The sequence below is a fragment of the Danio rerio genome, chromosome 5 (genome assembly GCF_049306965.1).
Source record: "Danio rerio strain Tuebingen ecotype United States chromosome 5, GRCz12tu, whole genome shotgun sequence".
Lineage (NCBI taxonomy): Eukaryota > Metazoa > Chordata > Actinopteri > Cypriniformes > Danionidae > Danio > Danio rerio.
In genome coordinates, this window is record NC_133180.1 from 12,683,442 (window position 1) to 12,701,888 (window position 18,447).

Here is an 18,447-nt window from a genome sequence, read left to right on the forward strand (position 1 = left end):
AGATCAACAGTTACCTTTCCCTATTATACCCTGAGCAAAGCATTGTCAAACATAAGTGAAAACCAACCCCCAAAACCAGCTGAACATGAGAACAAAGTTGAAGAGATGAAGTGGGGGAGAAGTACATTAACATACTCTCCTCAGGCCATGACCCAACAATAGTAAATATATTGTAGATTGAAATACAATTAATCAATGTCTCTGTTGATTTCATCACTACAACACTGAAGTCATAAACTGTCAAATGACACCAAACATGACAAAGTTATCTGAAAGAAGAACACGAGCAGATTAATTGTGTATGGAGAAAGGCACATGGTTACTGTAAGCAAATGGCAGAGATGTGTATCGGAGCTGTGAGGAACTCTGCCTCACCAGGAGGACCCATCCCATGCTTGGAATGTCTCAGTAGTCCTTCATTAGCATAGAAGGAAATATATATCATATTTTTTCAGCTTACAGAGGTTTTCAGCTTTCTTGAAAATATCTTCTTTTGAGTTGAACAGAAGAAAGAAACGCATAAAGCTGTGGTCACACTAGAGATTGTGTGTGCGATATTCTGTCGTGCGGCACTGCGAAAAGGGGCGCGAATAAACAAGATTATTATACATTAAAAAAGCGAGCGATTGCTCTATGTTTTAAATTTCTGTCCACAGCAGTCATGTTTTGATCCTCAATTGGTCTCATGCAGTCAAGTGATGCGATTTCGCAGGTCAGAGTTCTCCAAGCTTGAACTTTGCACTGTAGCAACCTGCGAAACTTAAAGCATGACCCTGCGTTTCCAGTCTGACTTATTTGTGTGCGTATGAATGGGAGTCTATGGGAGGAAAAGCCCAGTGTGACCGCAGCTTAATGGTTTGAAATCACTCAATAGCGAAAAATTTATTTAAGGACATTAGTGCTCTATTGAATTTACCAGATTTTCACCAGGCCTAAACTGAGTGCTTTTTAGGGGTGCACCCAAATGAAAACAAGGTCGAAACACCAAAATGAATTATGCCAATTTTAGTACCATTGGATTTATGGCTATGATTGCGTACTAGCCTTACTAAAATTAAGTTATTGTATAAAATAATATTAAACTTTCAAAGAATAAATCATTACAAATTATGAAAATATTTATTTAGCACATTGCAACAATGGGTTTCACTTCTAGGGCTGGGGACTTATTACTGTAAAAAGTAGCCATGTCATTTCACCCAATAAATGCATCAATAATATCCACAGATTTTTATACAGTCAATCAAATTAATATTAATTATTAAAATATGCAACAAATGTTTGGGAGTTTTGTTTCTGTGATAAAAATCTTTCACCATGAATTTTTGGTGGCTGAATATTTGGTGCATGCCTAATGTTTTTACAGGAGAATATGAAATCAAATTCCTTACTTGAATATATAAAATATCCATTGGTAACCCATTACTCTCAAGTCTCTATAAAATTGTGTAAAAATGGTGTTATGGTTTCAAAAAATGACTATAACTGTTGAGCAGTAGATATGATCAGGAAATATTAGAATTTGGTGTGCATCAGGTCAGAATCCTGTCATATTTGGCTTCATGCCTAACTTGCTTTAGATTATGTGGTTAGATGTCTACTGAATTGCCGGTGGAACAACAAGCACAACATAAGTTTCTTCTACTTTTTTTTTTATTTTACAAAAGGCCATGAATGTGTAAGACAATGTCAATAAATAATTGGAGTTCATATTTACCTCCAAACAAGAGTTTTTCAAAAATTGCCAGAGGCCAAAATAAAGACGTCACATGGGGATACATGCCTGCTATTAAACAATTAATCATCCTGATTATTCCACAAGAAGAAAAAAAAAAAACATCTGCACTGAAATTAGAAAATTAACAAGCTCAAGTTTTTCATGGCCACATCTGACAGTTTGATTAATGATGCTCACTGGAGACTATAGTATTACACTGTAGACTTAGCAATAAGACGGAGCCGACCACCTGCTTCCTGCTTGAACAATTAACATTCTAATGCTGCTAATATGTGTAGCAAAATATTACTGTTGTACTGAATGGACAATATCTATTCAGTAACAGTACTATAGATATTATTTTCACGGTAAGTATAATGATAATTTCACACAAAAAATCTTGAAATTGCAAAATATTACAAACAAATGTTGGCATCCAACTGAAATATGATATAAAAATACAATGTAAAGTAAATGTAATTTAAATAATGTTTTCATGTTCGTTAAAAAAAAAGATAGATTTCTTACATATTTGCGAAAGTGGAATTAAGCACTTTTCTTGCTTTTTAAAAAACTTTATTAGTACTTAACAAATGTGGTTAACGTTTACACACAAATACAGCTTGTTCATCAATTTAATAAGCAAAACCTCCTTACAAAACTTCCTTACTTAGCTTTATCTAATGGTTTACTATTTTGTAGCCCAGAATATTTAAGAACTCTTCAATCAAACACAATTTAACACTACTCTTAAAATGATTTTCAGAAATTATTTGACTGAATTATGATGCAAAACAATATGGTTTGATAAAACAATAGTATAAATATTTTCATATTAAATAATGACAGAATTTTTAATTGATATACCAACTATTAAAAAGTGCAAACACATACAGTAAATTATATTTTACAATTGTATTAACTTAAGTAAAACATTACACAAAGTAAGTTTATTAAAATAAAGTTTTTATTAAATGAAAAGTGTAATAAACACTACTGCTAAATTAAATGATTACTGTTAAATTATTGTAAATATTTTATTTTGCAATTAAAAGAACAACATTATTACTCAAAGTGCAAAGCATGTTTACTAATAACATTTGCATGTAAGATTATGAATGCAGTATCAATAATTATATATATTAATGAAAATGTATAGTTAGTCAGAATTTTTAGCCCGCCTCTTTATTTTTTCCCCAATTTATATTTAGTGGAGAAGATTTTTTCAACACATTTCTAAACATAATAGTTTTAATAAATCATTTCTAATAACTGATTTTATCTTTTCCATCATGACTGTAAATAATATTTGACTAGATATTTTTCAAGACACTTCTATACAGCTTAAAGATACATTTAAAGGCTTGACTGGGTTAATTAGGTTAACTAGGCAGGTTAGGGTAATTAGGCAAGTTATTGTATAATGATGGTTTGTTCTGTAGACTATCGAAAAAATATATAGCTTAAAGGGGCTAGTAATACTGACCTTAAAATGGATTTTAAAAAATTAAAAACTGCTTTTACTCTAGCCGAAATAAAACAAATAAGACTTTCTCTAGAAGAAAAAATATTATCAGACATACTGTGAAAATGTTCTTGCTCTGTTAAACATCATTTAAGATACATTTAAAAAAATAAATAAAATGAAAAGGGGGGCTAATAATTCTGACTTTAACTGTATAATGTTAAATGGTGACAATATAAAACAGATACAAAATATTCAAAGGAGCAAATGTATTATAAATAACATTTTATTGTTGTATTGATGCAAAACAACACGAACAGTAATATAAATATCGCAAATAGTGAGCATTCTAATAAAATACAAAATGTTAAATAGTGCAAAAATATATATTATAAATATGGCTAAACAAATTAGCACAAGAATACACTTCAAATTCTTATAAATAACACTTTTTTCATTAAATAAATAAGTCCAGCTGACAATTAGCATAAACTAGCCTTGGGTAAAACGCTCCATGTCTTTGGCGCCAAGTGTGATTTGGTTTGATTTCCTGTTGGTCGTTGTAAAACACTGGTTGATTGTTTTGAGGTTATTCAGCTCACCAAGAAAGGCTACAGAGGACTCAATGACCGCGCGGCCCCACTGTTTTATTTCATATATATCATATTTATCAAACTCGTCCGTCCTCACGTTTGTGCAATTCCTCAAACAGTGTTTAACACAACTGATGGTACGCCTGATCTCAAGAATCATAATATCTATTTTTTTAACGATGTCGTCGTTCTTGCCAACTAGATCCTCCTGGTGTTTTTTGATCTGCTTAAGTGCTATTTTCAGGTAGTTAAATCCACATTGAGCTTTGTGACTTTGCTCTTCAAAAGACACGTTCTTCAAGTCAAGTTCAGGAATTGTTTGCCATGATACATTTCCATTTACTTTGAGCTGAGAAGAGGAGAAGAGAGAAAGAGAAGTCAGTACAATAAAAAAACAACTGAGTCTTAATTTAAAAACTCTATGAAAAATAAATCATCATCTGAAATGAAATGCTCCTCAGTTTCCGTGATCATTGTTGTCATAATTCTAGGATAGAATGTAAGTGCATGAAGTTTAAATAATTTTTTTTACAACAAATAACTATAAAGTTTATATGTAGATTAAAAGTTCAAGACACCCTGGAGTGCTTTTTTTATTTTCACAGATTTGTGTGTGTTGAGCATCATTTAAGACAACGTTAGCACTTGTCAGCTTTGTGAGGGAAAATGGATCATTTGGAGCTTTTGTCAGCTAATTTAATCTTTCAGGTTTAAAATAATTTTTGCGGCGGAATCAAAATCGGTGACGTATCACGCATCTGCTAATGGATTTATGACACGTCGTTTTCTTAATAATATTTATAGTGAAGTTTTATTATCCTATGAGAAGACCCTGCTTCTTAATTATTCATGACAGCATGTGCATGCTGGGAGACGACACATATCATTTAGCTGTTCATGAAGGCTTGTATGTGTTTGTTTTCATGATCCACAGAGTTTGTTGCATGGCTTTCTGCGTGATGCTGTCTGGTGGGACACCGATACAGCCATAGTGTTTGTGTGCAGCAAGCATTTTTGTCAGGAGAGCTGCACGAGAATTGGAGAATGGCGGACTTTGCCTTTAATCAGTTGAGTTTGTTACCATTAAGACACATATATGTAACAGCATTAAATTACTTACTGTTTATTTCATTGCATTTTAACTTTGTAAACTATAAAATCATGGGTCATGATTGGTTGGTGAAGAGCCAACTGACAAAAGCCCTTGCTCTGCCGGCCATGCCCACTCCTCCCTCTGCTCACAGTGCTTCACAACTATCATGAAGCAAAACATTTTGAGGTAGACTTAATCTGACCCTTTAAGGAGGACCCTGCACCTTTTTACAAGATGTAAAATAAAATCGCTGATGTCCCTAGAGTGTTATTGTAAAGTTTCAGCTCAAAATACTCTACAAATAATGTTTGATAACTCTTTGAAACTGCTTCTTTTAGGTTTTAATAATAGTTGTGTCATTTTGTTAAATTTGAAAGAGATTGTGCTCTTTTTCCAAAGCAGCTGGAGCTACAATGCCTGTGTGTCAGCATAGTGGCAAATTAAAAACAAGACTAACGCCCTATGCTAATGAAGGAGAGATCATCATTAATGGGTGGGGCTTTACCACTCTGATGGCATATACAAAGGAAGAATGTCATTCAAAGTGTTTCTGCAGATAAGAAAATAATTAGAGAATTCATTTTTACTATAAGTTGCCACAAGCAAAGTTGCCAGACAACTGTGTTTAAACCCTTTATAAAGTGATTTTTGAATAATAGATCCCCTTTAATAGTCATTATAATAATAATATGATAAATAGCAGGATAAGCATTTTAAAGCAGCCATTTGATCAGAAATAAGCAAAATGCTTTTTTTCAACATTTTATTCTTTTTAGTAGTCATTAATTTCAGTTTTAGTTTCACTCAAACTGGCCCGACATGTGGCTAATAGTTTCTGACTGACATGTAACTAAACAAATACAACACTAAGCTCAGCACAGGTCTTATCACTTGAAAAAAATGTTATCACTAATCATGTAGAAATGCTCTTTTGCCTTAAGAAAAAAAGTTGTACATACAGTATGATTACATACAGTATAATGACATATTTATGCATTCGTTTTCCTTTAGCTTAGTCCCTTTATTCATCAGGATCACTACAGCGAAATGAACAGCCAACTTATCCAGCATATGTTTTACACAGTGGATGCCCTTCCAGCTGCAACCCAGTACTGGGAAACACCCATGCACTCTCACATTCACCTATAAAAATCTATTAAAATCTCAAAAAACAAACAAAAAAAATACTCCAAAGTGTCTTGAATCATTAATCGATGAGTCAGTGGGACAGTACAAGTGTGTGTCAAACATTTGAGCAATTTTGCATTCTATAGAAGTCATTTGTTACAGATTTTCAGCATTCTTCAAAATATCTTCTTTTGTGTTCAACATAAGAAACTCATAAAGGTTTGGAAACGATGAGAAAATATTTCATTTTGAGTGAACTATCCCTAAAGACAATGATTTACTCTCATGCATCTCTTGTGCACTGCAAATTCATCTAAATTTTCCTCAAAGTGTTCTAATTAAGCACTAAAAGCCTAATACTTACGTATTCCTTCAGTAGTGTTTTCATTTCTTGTTTGGTCTTAGAAATGAGGGGTTTAATATGACATTTTGGTCCTTCATATGGTCTGCATGACACTGTCACCATTAAAATACTCCACATCAGAAGTCCTATGAAAGAAAAATACACTGGTTAATGTCAGCAATAAAAACTTCATGTAGCTTAGAAAATTAAACTACACTGTTAAAAAAAATCACAATAACAGAAAATTAAATAACAGGTTTCACATTTTGTGATTCATAGTTTTGTTTTGGTTTATTCAAGTAGGGCTAGACAATAAAATCGGTATCGATATTTATTGACCTAACACTATTGTCAATATGGATAAAAAAATAAAGTGTGGTATAAAGGCTGTAGTTTTAATAAAATGTGGCAGCTGAGCACGTGCCTTGAAAGCAATGCCATTAAGCTTAGGGTGCAAGTCTGTCATTTCCTAAGGAGGCGAACTCGCATAAAGGTAGAGTAATTTCCTCAGACAAACACTGCAGTGCTTTACTTTTCTCCTTAAACTTGTAAGGGAGCTGCAGCAATGGTTTGTCCGTTTGTCACCCTCTAAGAAAACGATTGATGATGGCCTAGTTACTGAGAGACAGCAGAGGAGTGCGAGAACAAAGCGCATTGAAAATAGTGAAGGAAACCACGCACTTGCGCTTTTACCTTGTGAGTTTTGGGTTGCGTCATTTTAAGTTTAGTTCAGGATAACAACAAATGCAGAAATGAGTGCCGTATAGCAGCAGTGAGGAGATTGTGAATAAAAAAGGATGCAAGGACGTCGCCAGGGTGGCTTTTTGGTTTCTTTTCTTGTGCATCCCAGCATCCCCATCTGAAAGATTTTTTTAGTATAGAGGTAATGTAGTCATTCAACTTCACTGTTTTTAATGTTACAATATATATTTGAATAATGATGGTTAGTTTCTTTACTTGAAAGCTCAGATTTGATTATCATAATGTGTTTTGTTTACAGTTTGAGGTTTACTGTATCATTATTATTCACACCTTAAAGTTTGCTTAAATTTTTCAGCACTTACACTTTACCACTGCACACATCATGTAGTATTTTATTTATCAAGTTTAAGAGTCTCTTTAACACTTATGTTTATTTTATTATTAAGAGATGAAATATTTCGTTTAAATATTTTTGTTTTGACTATTAAAACTATTTGCCTTAGTAATGTTGGTAAAGTAATATAAAGTGGTTAAAATATTTTCCTAGATGTATTGTTAAAAATGTTCAATAATTATCCATATCAAATGATATGAAACATGATTTTTTTAGCTTGATATGATATCGTAATTTTTTTTTTTTTTTTTGCAATATCGCCCAGCCTTATATTTATGGTTATGAATTGGATTATGGGACTTGGTCTCTTCTCTGTCAACTTTTGATTGAATTTGAAAATTTAACTCTACAGTTTAACAAACAAACTTTAATTGACATTTTAGTAATGTGAACCAACATATTGTATAAGAAATAATATACAGAGGATTAAGCCCATAAAATAACAGAAAAAGGTACTGGCAGTTTATCACCAGGTTTTTTGTACTTTAATTTACAACACCAATACAAACAATACATCACTTTAAACACTAAAAAAATATCAGTAAAAGTACTTTCAATTTTACACCTTTTCAATATAAAAACTTTTAAAAAAATTCAAGATCTCTTAATACAATTAAAAAAGCATAAATAAATGAACAAATAAATAAAAACATATACAGTGTAGTACTTACTAACATAAAAAAAGGAGATTGAGCTTACCTGTTATTGGCCCCATGGTGAAAATTCACAGTATTTCTGAGCTCCCTGTGCTCAACTCGTCAAAGTATGATGTGTTTTCACACTCAAATGTAACAACTTTCCATCTTTTATACCCTGTGACTGCTTAGTCACAAAAAGGAAATATCTTATCTAACATTTTTTTAAATACTTTGAAATAATCGCAAGACGTTCAAGAAGCTTATCTTCTTTGCGGATGATTTTGCGCCGATAAACTGTCTGACAAGTCATGCTGGGATGTTCATGAATCTGACACTTTCAGTTTTTATTAGCTGTTTGTAAATCGTCTGGCCTACATGTCCTTATAATAACTGTCGGTGACTATCTATAACATGCAATGTTTTTATCATGTGATGTGTGATTAAACCCTTTGAAATGACTGATTATTATTTTGGTTGAGAGATGATGCAAATTCTTTTTGCCCTGGATGTTACTGTTATGTTACACACTTGTGCGTTAGTTCTGCAATACTGGGATTTATTGAGTAATTTGTCAAAAATAAAACAGGTTGCGTCATTTCTGTGGACATTATTAAAAGAAATAAATATCCAAAAATAAGTTCACTACTGTTATGGTAACAGTTCATGTATGTGCTCAGCAAAACCAACACCAAATTTCGAAAATGAATAATTTTACAAATTTCTCAGTGAAAATGGGTAGCATTTTTAAACAAAACAGATTTATTAAACAGATGTATTCATTATTATTAATATATACTTTGTCACTAAACACCTTTAGAAATACACAGATAAAACATTTAAATTCATGCAAATTATTATTTTTTTAAATTACAAACTTCAAAATTCCAACAAAATTTAATAATTTTTGTTTCTTTTGATTTTTCCCTTTGATAATTTTTTATTTAATATTTTTATAAGTTGTCAAAAGTTACTTTGTTAGATTAACTCTAAATTTGCCTTCAGTACTAACCAGTCTAATTTATATGTACAAATATATTATTGAAAATCTTCCTATAGAAAATATTCATTTAAGAGAGACATTTGTGAGAGGTGTACTTATACATGCTGAACACTGTAGATGCAATGCTATAAAAACGCCAGTAAACATCTAGAAGGAAACACAGTGCAAACATTTAGTCTCTTACATCTTTGTGATGTTCTTGTTCAAAGTTACATAATGAATTGGAGATTCCCATCCATGCTCTTGAGATGACACCTACTGTACTGAACACAGGGGAAATGTTTTGCTTTATTGTGGCCTAGTGGTTACAGATCTGCACTCTTTAGTTTCTGGGTTCAAACAGATGACCTAGAACAATTAACCCAGTAAGCACATTGTTACTTCAGTCTCGCTTTGTGATATGACGTATACTTTAAAGGCTTTTTCGTTCATGTATTATGTTCATATAAAAATAAAAGGTTCATAAGGAAATTATGGACTTTCTCTGGATTTTAAATTGATAGTAATGCGTTTAAGTAAAACATAATCATTTTTTTCAGCAAACTACTGTTCAAAAAAAGAAAATTTTAATTTCGAGACAATACAATTTTGTTTTACATTGTTTTAACTTTAGAAGATGCAAGAAAGTAACATTTGGAGAAATAACCCTGATTTATAAATCACAACAAATGAAAACACTTGCTAATTCGACACTCCAAATAAAGCTGTGCGAGTAGAATCGCTAATAACTATCAAAATACAGTTTAAAAACATAATAGCGTTCTCTTTTTTAAAGTTTTGTCAGATTTATGTTGTTATTTTGTCAAATATATTTGTTAGCTGCATTCACAAGTCTTCACTGTCACGCCATGCTTCAGGAATAATTCTGACCTGCTGATTTGTTGCCATTTGTTACAACCTAACGTTAACTGGTACGAAATCATTAATATAATCAGTATTGAATAGAAATATGACGTTACATAAATAAAACATGTTTGATTGCGTTACATTTTACTGCTTTGACCAGCGCGTCGAGCTCCAGCATGCTTTCAGATGGGTAATGAAGGCTTCAATGGTTTACAAAACATTTTAAAACTTTCGTTTTGTTTTTTGTACCATTTGAGCTTGCACGGTGGCAGGTCATAACAAAAACAAAGGAAAAATACAAACTTTTACCTACCTCGTCAGTCCTCACACGGCTAGCGTCGAAATTTCGAGAGGCCGCAGCAGCAGGTGTCTGTGTACGTCAGTTAAGACTTAAAGAGGAAAGAAATGATTGGCCGATCACATTGAAAGAAGAAAAAGGTAAACAAGTCCAACTCAAGTAACACCTATTTTAAAAACACACATCATTTACGATTTAGATTTAAATATGCATTTATATACTAATATAAATGGAAAATGCAACTGTAAGATTATGATTGTCTATGTAGATTTACGTAACTTATAAGGGGGTTTAAATATGCAAAATGGCTTTGAGGACATGGGGCAAAAAATAAAGCAGAAATGACCTCTTAACTTTTATTTAATGTAAATCCAGACCTTGAACTTGAATGTCACTTAAGTAAATTTAGAAGTCTAAACTTTTGCATGTGTTTGTAGTACACACAGTGCAGTGCTCAGCATCATTGAGTACACCCTATTTTGCAAATGAATATTTTTATTAATTTATCAGTGAATATAGGTCATGGATTTTGGTGCATTTGAACTAAACAGATTTATTAAACAGATACATTTAATAAAATAACATTTTAGTCACTGAACTTCTTTAGAAAGAAAGATTACACATTTAAATTCATGTTAAATATTGCAAAAAAATTACAACCTATACAAATTTTAACTAAATTTTATACAGTTTTTGTTTTTCTTGAGTTTTGCTCTTGTTTTAATTTTTAACTTTTTTACCTTCCAGTGATGGGTTGCACCTGGAGGAGCAATTTTACAAACTGCGTTAAAAAATAAATAAATACATAAATAAAAAATAAATAAATAAATCGGTCACACTTTATTTTGATGGTCCATTTGTTGAATTTAAGTTGCATTGCATCTACATGGCAACTAATTCCCATTAGATTAAACGTAGACTGTTAGGTTAGGGTTAGGGTTTAGTGTAAGACAGTGGTTCTCAAACTTTTTTCACCAAGTACCACCTCAGAAAAAAATTGTCTCTCCAAGTACCACCAAAATGAGCAGTATTGAAATACAGTAGCATAGTAGGCCCAGTAAAGCAGCTACAGCTCTGCAAAGTTAAAAAAACGTGGCAGATTACCTCAGAAATATAGGCTATATGTCATATATGGCATATTATATACATCAATTGTGATAAATTTTGAAATGTGTATAGCATGTACATGACATATTTCATTCCTCCGCCTACCTCTAGAAGGAAGCCTGCGTACCACAAGTGGTACACGTACCACAGTTTGAGAACCACTGGTGTAAGACATGTACTTGCAAAGTTTCTTATATGTTACATGTCTGTTGAAGGAGCAGTATCAACAGATATTAAGCAGACAGTCTACTAATACTCAAATGGACCATCAAATAAAAGAGTTACCAAAAAACATGAAACTTTCAGTGGGTTGTTTAGTGGATCATATGAGGAACATTTTATTAATCTAAAGAATCTTTAATGTCAATGAAGTGTTTTCGCCAAACAGTAAACCTTTAACAAAATAGAGCTTTTGACAGGAATAGAAATGAGACTGTGGGAGGTATTAGCATGCTTTAATAGATTATCCTGTTGTTTATTGACCTATGCAATTCATCTGATGAATTGTATTTCTGAAATAAGCTTTGCTGCCTACTGAAAGTAACCTCAGATAAAAGCAATATTCTAGACTTGCTGAATTAATGAACTGCTGATTATCGCTGTCTACAGTAAAGTGATAACAGAAATTTAAGTTGATTAAATATATATTTTTTGGTCTTATTCCGCAATCTAAAGGCCTACGTGTCACAATTAAGCAGGAAAAGTCTCTATAAGGACATGCACACACACTCTTTAGAAAAGTTTTGTGACCACTTCCCTTTTCTTTTCCATATGCACATGTGAAGTAATTGAGGTGACGTTGCTCAAAGACCTTCATAGTGATATTGATTAGTTATCTGATTGCGATTAAGCTAATTGGCCTTAATGTTTGAGATTAACTGTTTTCCCGTTATTGCCAAATCAATATCCTCTCTTCTCTGTTGTGCCGCAAAGTGGTATTTTGACTCTTTAGACGCACATTAAACCTCAGATAACACAACATTAAAGCAAGTGGCTTTTGAAAATGATTGAACTCACTGCAAGCCACCCACTTATCGTTTCTTATTAATTGGCACAAACATCTAATTAATCACACAGCAGCAACTCAATGCCTTTAGACATGTTGATGTGTTCAAGGAGATCAGCAGAAGTTTTACAAAACCAAGAATCAGAATGAAAAACAAAGATCATTAAATGACTATTATTATGATATGGTTGTGGGGCGCCACAGTTGCTCAGTCACCTCACAGCAAGAAGGTCGCTAGTTCAAGTTCCGGCTGGGTCTATCGGCATTTCTGTGTAGCGTTTGTATGTTCTCCCCATGTTGCTGTGGGTTTCCTCCAGGTGCTCCGGTTTCCCCCACAGTCCATAGACATGATCTATAGGTGAACTAAAGAAACTAAATTAACTATAGTGTATGAGTGTGTGTGTGACTGAGGGTATAGAGTATACAGGGTAGGTGTTTCCCAGTGCTCGGTTGCTGCTGGATAAGCATCTGCTGCATAAAACATATGCTATAATAGTTGTCGGTTAACTGCGCTGTGGCAACCTCTAATATAAAGACTAATCCGAAGAAAAATGGACGAATGAATGACACCGTTGTTATTCCCAGACGAACTGGTCTGGGTATTTCAGAAACTGCTGATCTACTGGGACTTTCAGGTTGGGAAATGTTTGCCTGGTATGCAGAGTCTTCATTTCTGCTGCATTTTTAGGATTGAAGGACCAGAATTGGGTGTAAACAACATCAATGGTATCAGTGGCTCAGAGCGGTGGTTGTATAATGGTGAGGGAGATTTTCTTGTCAGACTTTTGGTTCTTTTAGTACAGTGAACGTCTGCAGACTGCAGGAGGTAAAACATGAAAGGAACAGTAGCTTGTAGTAGGGATGTAACTTGAAGTTGTCAAGATCCCATTGAACCACATGGGATGTCACAATGAGATGTTGTCGACAAGATGGCGCTGTACTTAATCAACTGTGAAGTACTATGACATACTGCAGCGATTGCCAACAGGGGGGTCCCTGCCCACAAGGGGGCCTCAGCTATTTCCTCCCCTGGCTGACCAAAAAATCTGGACAAATTTATAATTCATCCTGTAGGAAAAATAACTAAAGCTAATATTAAGCATACTGGACCATTGGAGGAAGCTTTAAACATTTTAGGTCACAGCACTAGCAACACTGGAAACACGAAATGCAGGAAAAACCAAGATAGTTACCTGAACTTTGGATTCATTCCATTTTCTCAAAGCAAAGAGTCACTGACCCAGCCACAGTGCATTATCTGCGGCTAAGTTCTTGCTAACAAATCCATGAGACTGTCCAAATTAAGAAGACATTGGCAAACGACTGAGCAGAAAAGAGGGATGAAGTCAGGGAGGTTAGACTTAATAAACCTAATTCTCGGCCATGAGTCGGGTCTCAGAAAACACACAACAGACAATTCTATGAAACATCTTTTTTGTATTCTATTGAATGGTTTATAGCATTTTATTCTAATAAAATTAATATTCATGCAAAAGCTTTCTTTAATTATCTCAGCAGCACACCAGTTGTGTCTTTAGATTGTTTTCCAGTTACATTTATGATTCATTTCTGTTATTTATTTACAATAATAATTGTATAATAACAATAGCACTGTTATTTATTTAAAATGCAAAATGCAGCCTGCAGGTTATTGAGGACGTAATTATCAATCAACCTCACAGCTGCACCTTGCTCATTAGCAAAAAACATTAAAGAGATACGCTAAAGATGAAAAATTGATGATGAAAAGTGCAAAGGTGGCGCTGAAATTTTTTTTTTTTAAAGAGCTGAGTATATTTTTGTTGACGAAACCAGCAGCAGCAACATGAAGACGATGAAACGGCCGGTAAGTTAATGTTCAGCTAGTTCGGAGCAGTGTAAAACAACAATGTCTGCAAACCACCATTTAAGGACTGGATATCTATAAAGAATTTTGCACAGAATATATATTCAGGTATTGCAAGAAAGGACATTGTGATGTTTTAAAGAATAGTGTTGGAGATTTAGCTACCCTTTAATGTTCTCATATTTCTAAAACAAATTTGAAGTTCTAAAGCAGGTGTTTCCTTGAAAAAGACGTGATCGTGTCATTAGAAAATTCAATACATTTAATGTAAACTTTATTTCATACATATAGCTTATTTGTATTTATTTTATATTTTTTCATTTCAAGGTTTGGATTTTTATGAGCACTAATTACAGAAAACAGATTCTGATACTGTTAAACATTACATTGTGTTAACTGTTCAAAAAAAATCTTCACTAAAGTACTGAATTGAAAATGACGTTATTTTAATATAGTCAGTTTTGAACTGAGGTGGGCCGGTCTAAGGCTTGAAACTCCATGGCTGAAAAGGAGTCCCACTCCGGCCCTGGTTAAGCTGCTTTGACACAATCTACATTATAAAAGTACTATAGAAACAATGATAAATTGAATATTACACCTCTCCTTTGCAGTCTGCAGACAGGTGCTATTGAATATGATATAGAAAAAAATAGATATTATTATTGTCTATTTACCAACACGGCACACACATTATTACAACACATGCAAATACAGAAACGCACTCCAAATAGCACCGAACACAATGGAAATGTGCCCGGGCTCGTCAACAAATGACATTCAGACATATTAGTGTGTTGTATGAATTAATAATAATAATAATAATTCCTTACATTTATATAGCGCTTTTCTGGGCACTCAAAGCGCTTTACACAATGGTGGGGGATCTCCTCATCCACCACCAGTGTGCAGCATCCACCTGGATGACGCGACGGCAGCCATTTTGCGCCAGACCGCACACCACACACCAGCTGATTGGTGGAGAGGAGACAGTGATGAAGCCAATTGGAATATGGGGATGGTTAGGAGGCCATGATGGACAAAGGCCAGTGGGCAGATTTGGCCAGGATGCCGGGGTTAAACCCCTACTCTTTTCGAAGGACATCCTGGGATTTTTAATGACCACAGAGAGTCAGGTCCTCGGTTTAACGTCTCATCCGAAAGACGGCGCACACTGAGCAGTATAGCGTCCCCGTCACTATACTGGGGCATTAGGACCCACACAGACCACAGGTTGGGCGCCCCCTGCTGGCCCCACTAACACCACTTCCGGCAACAACCTAGTTTTCCCATGTGGTCTCCCATCCAGGTACTGACCGGGCGCAGCCCTGCTTAGCTTCAGTGGGCGACCATGTGAGAGTTGCAGAGAGCTAGCTGCTCTATAATAATGTTGTGATTCAATTTTAGTGGGGTTTGACTGTGTGAAATGACTGTTTAAATCACCAGGGTTGTTCTTTCCACCGCAGCCGTCCAAGTGCAGGAAAGTTTTTGAGTAATAGTGAGATAACCCCTTCCTTTCTGCAGGAGGAATCTTTTGAGGTGAATAGGGTAGGAACAGGTAATTCACAGGAAAATATCTGAATGTCTGATCGGTGGCCAGAGATGAGAGGCTGTGGCATCAACACACATACAAATTGCATCAATATCATGACGAAAGTGCAGATGCCCACAATGCTTTGATTCATTTTTTTCGTTCTTTTTTTCTTTCATATGAGATGTCATATCCTGCCCACAACCACATCGTTTCATCAAAACTTTGCCGGGTTCTTCACTTTCATGCACAGACGCATGGCTTTATGTTTCAGAAATAGTGTGATGACATTATTTGTAATGACCAGTGTAAAATTCTGCTTTATGCAGCATAAACAAAACCTAAGAACATTATCTTTAATTAGATTTAATGAGATTTTTGGGGCACACTTCATTCACGCTATTACAGTTTTTCTCAATTGCTTTGGCTCAGTTCTCAATTGAAATTTTTACTTCTTAAAACTATAGGTGTAGATCTCTGAACAATTTGCTTGCTTACTTCAGATAGCCATTTCTAATTGATTTAGTCATATTGCAAATGCTTTGGCACATGTGTGCTTGCATTAAGTACAACTGTCTGTTTGGATAAAAACTATTTGCATATGGGTTGTTGATCAAAACGGATGAGTCAATTCTCATTTAAACTGTCAAACTCTTTATTTAATTATCAAACATTAGTATACGCACATGTTTACACCATAAATATATGATATTGCCGTTGTTCGTAATGTTGGCAAATGACCTCTAATTGCAATAGATTTTGAATTAAAAAAAAAAAAAAAATATATATATATATATATATATATATATATATTTATATATATATATATATATATATATATATATGTATATACAGTTGAAGTCAAAATTATTAGCCCCCCTTTGATTTTTTTTTCTCTTTTAATATTTCTCAAATGACGTTTAACAGAGCAAGAATATTTTTACAGTATGTTTGATAATATTTTTTTTTCTGGAGAAAGTTTAATTTGTTTTATTTGGCCTAGAATAAAAGCAGTTTTTTAATTTTTAAACACCATTTTAAGGTCAAAATTATTAGCCTTTTTAAGCTATATATTTTTTGATAGTCTACAGAACAAACCATCGTTATACAATAACTTGCCTAATTACCCTAACCTGCCTAGTTAACCTAATTAATCTAGTTAGGCCTTTAAATGTCACTTTAAGCTTTTTAGAAGTGTCTTGAAGAAAATCTAATAAAATATTATTTACTGTCATCATGGCAAGGATAAAATAAATCAGCTATTAGAAATGAGTTAAAACTAATATGTTTTAAATGTGTTGAAAAAAATCTGCTCTCCGTTAAACAGAAATTGGGGAATAAAATAACAAGGGGGCAAATAATTCTTTTTTAATAATTTAAACTGTGTTTACAGCATATGAGCAGTTGCATTCAAATGTCAACCTTGCCATGAAAAAAAATTAAGTTTTCACCAAAATACTGAAACAGTTTTTTGTTTTTTTTTAGTTTTTAGTTTTTTTGTGAAGTCTTGTATTTTACAGTGCTTTAAAAATACTCAAAATGTATCTGTCAATGTTTTTTAAACTTTTATATTTGATTTACCAAAGTCACACAAGTGGCAATTTCACATCCGTCACTTCCATAACAGAGAGATGTCACATCCATAACAAAACGTTTTCCTCATTAATACAAAAATATTCAATAAAATAAAATCAATAATTTTTGTTCTATAGTGAGCCAACTCTTATCCATTCGATTAACATTGTTTCTTTTGGCTTGTGCAGTTTAATTCACATAATTTTTATAAAGTATGTTGTATACTGTAAACTTGCAGACTTTTTTGGTCACATCCATAACGCATGTTCATTTTCCTCATTTAATGTATAAAAAAATGCTTACAAATTTATATTTTTTTGATCGCTTGTGGTTTTGAGTTTTTACTGCAAATGTCACATGCATAACGCTGGAATTGCTTATTTATATACTGTATATATGAGCAATATCAGTGCAATATGCCTTATTGGCATTATTAATGGCATTATTCTCACGCCACAAATCCACTTTTTTGACTGCATATTCGTGTGTATAAAAAACCAAATCAAACACAAAGCGTCTAAAACCATTTTGTACAAGGAATTACTTTCTTCTGCTGTTCATTCACATCTGCAGCTGACTTAAGAACAGCAGAAGCCTATACTAATTTACCCATGTCACTTTAGAGTTAGTATTTGAATGATTCTCTAGCGTAATGTCTAAAGTGATGACAAAACCGGTGATTTTTGCTCACATTTTAAGATTATACGGCTTAACGGTATGAAATGCTATCAGTCTAGAGAAATTCCCCAGTATTTCTCCGTTGCAATCAGGATATCACAATAATTAACCCCAAAAAAGCCAAATCAAAGCAAACACTACCAGGTTGCTATTGTGTTTGCAATAAGCAGTGTTGGGCAGTAGCGTCATTACTAGCTTAACTACATTTCTCAGTAGCATCGTGGATTATTAAGTGACGGCACTGACATTCATGGAGCTGTGAGGCCGGTGTCTAGCTGATGAAAGTAAATCCATATGATGGTGAGTATGAGGATTTCTTTTTCTGCCTGTTTTATGGTGGTCAACAACATACTTTTTGGTGCGTTACTGCCACCTCTCGCTTTGGTTGGTGACGTCGCCAAACAATCATTGGGCTGACACAAGAAACTTGCTTGATAGAAAGATGACAGAGTTATATTTCTATCTATCTATCTATCTATCTATCTATCTA

At 33.7% G+C, this 18,447-nt stretch overlaps 1 long non-coding RNA gene across 1 annotated transcript; it reads right to left on the reverse strand.

Moving 5' to 3' along the window:
- Positions 1–1,660: 1,660 nt before the first annotated feature.
- Positions 1,661–10,280, reverse strand: osm (oncostatin M). The gene is made up of 3 exons (XR_011015430.2): positions 10,233–10,280; positions 6,361–6,485; positions 1,661–4,124 (listed from the first exon to the last, which is right to left on the reverse strand). It is a non-coding gene; the product is annotated as an oncostatin M (long non-coding RNA).
- Positions 10,281–18,447: the final 8,167 nt, after the last annotated feature.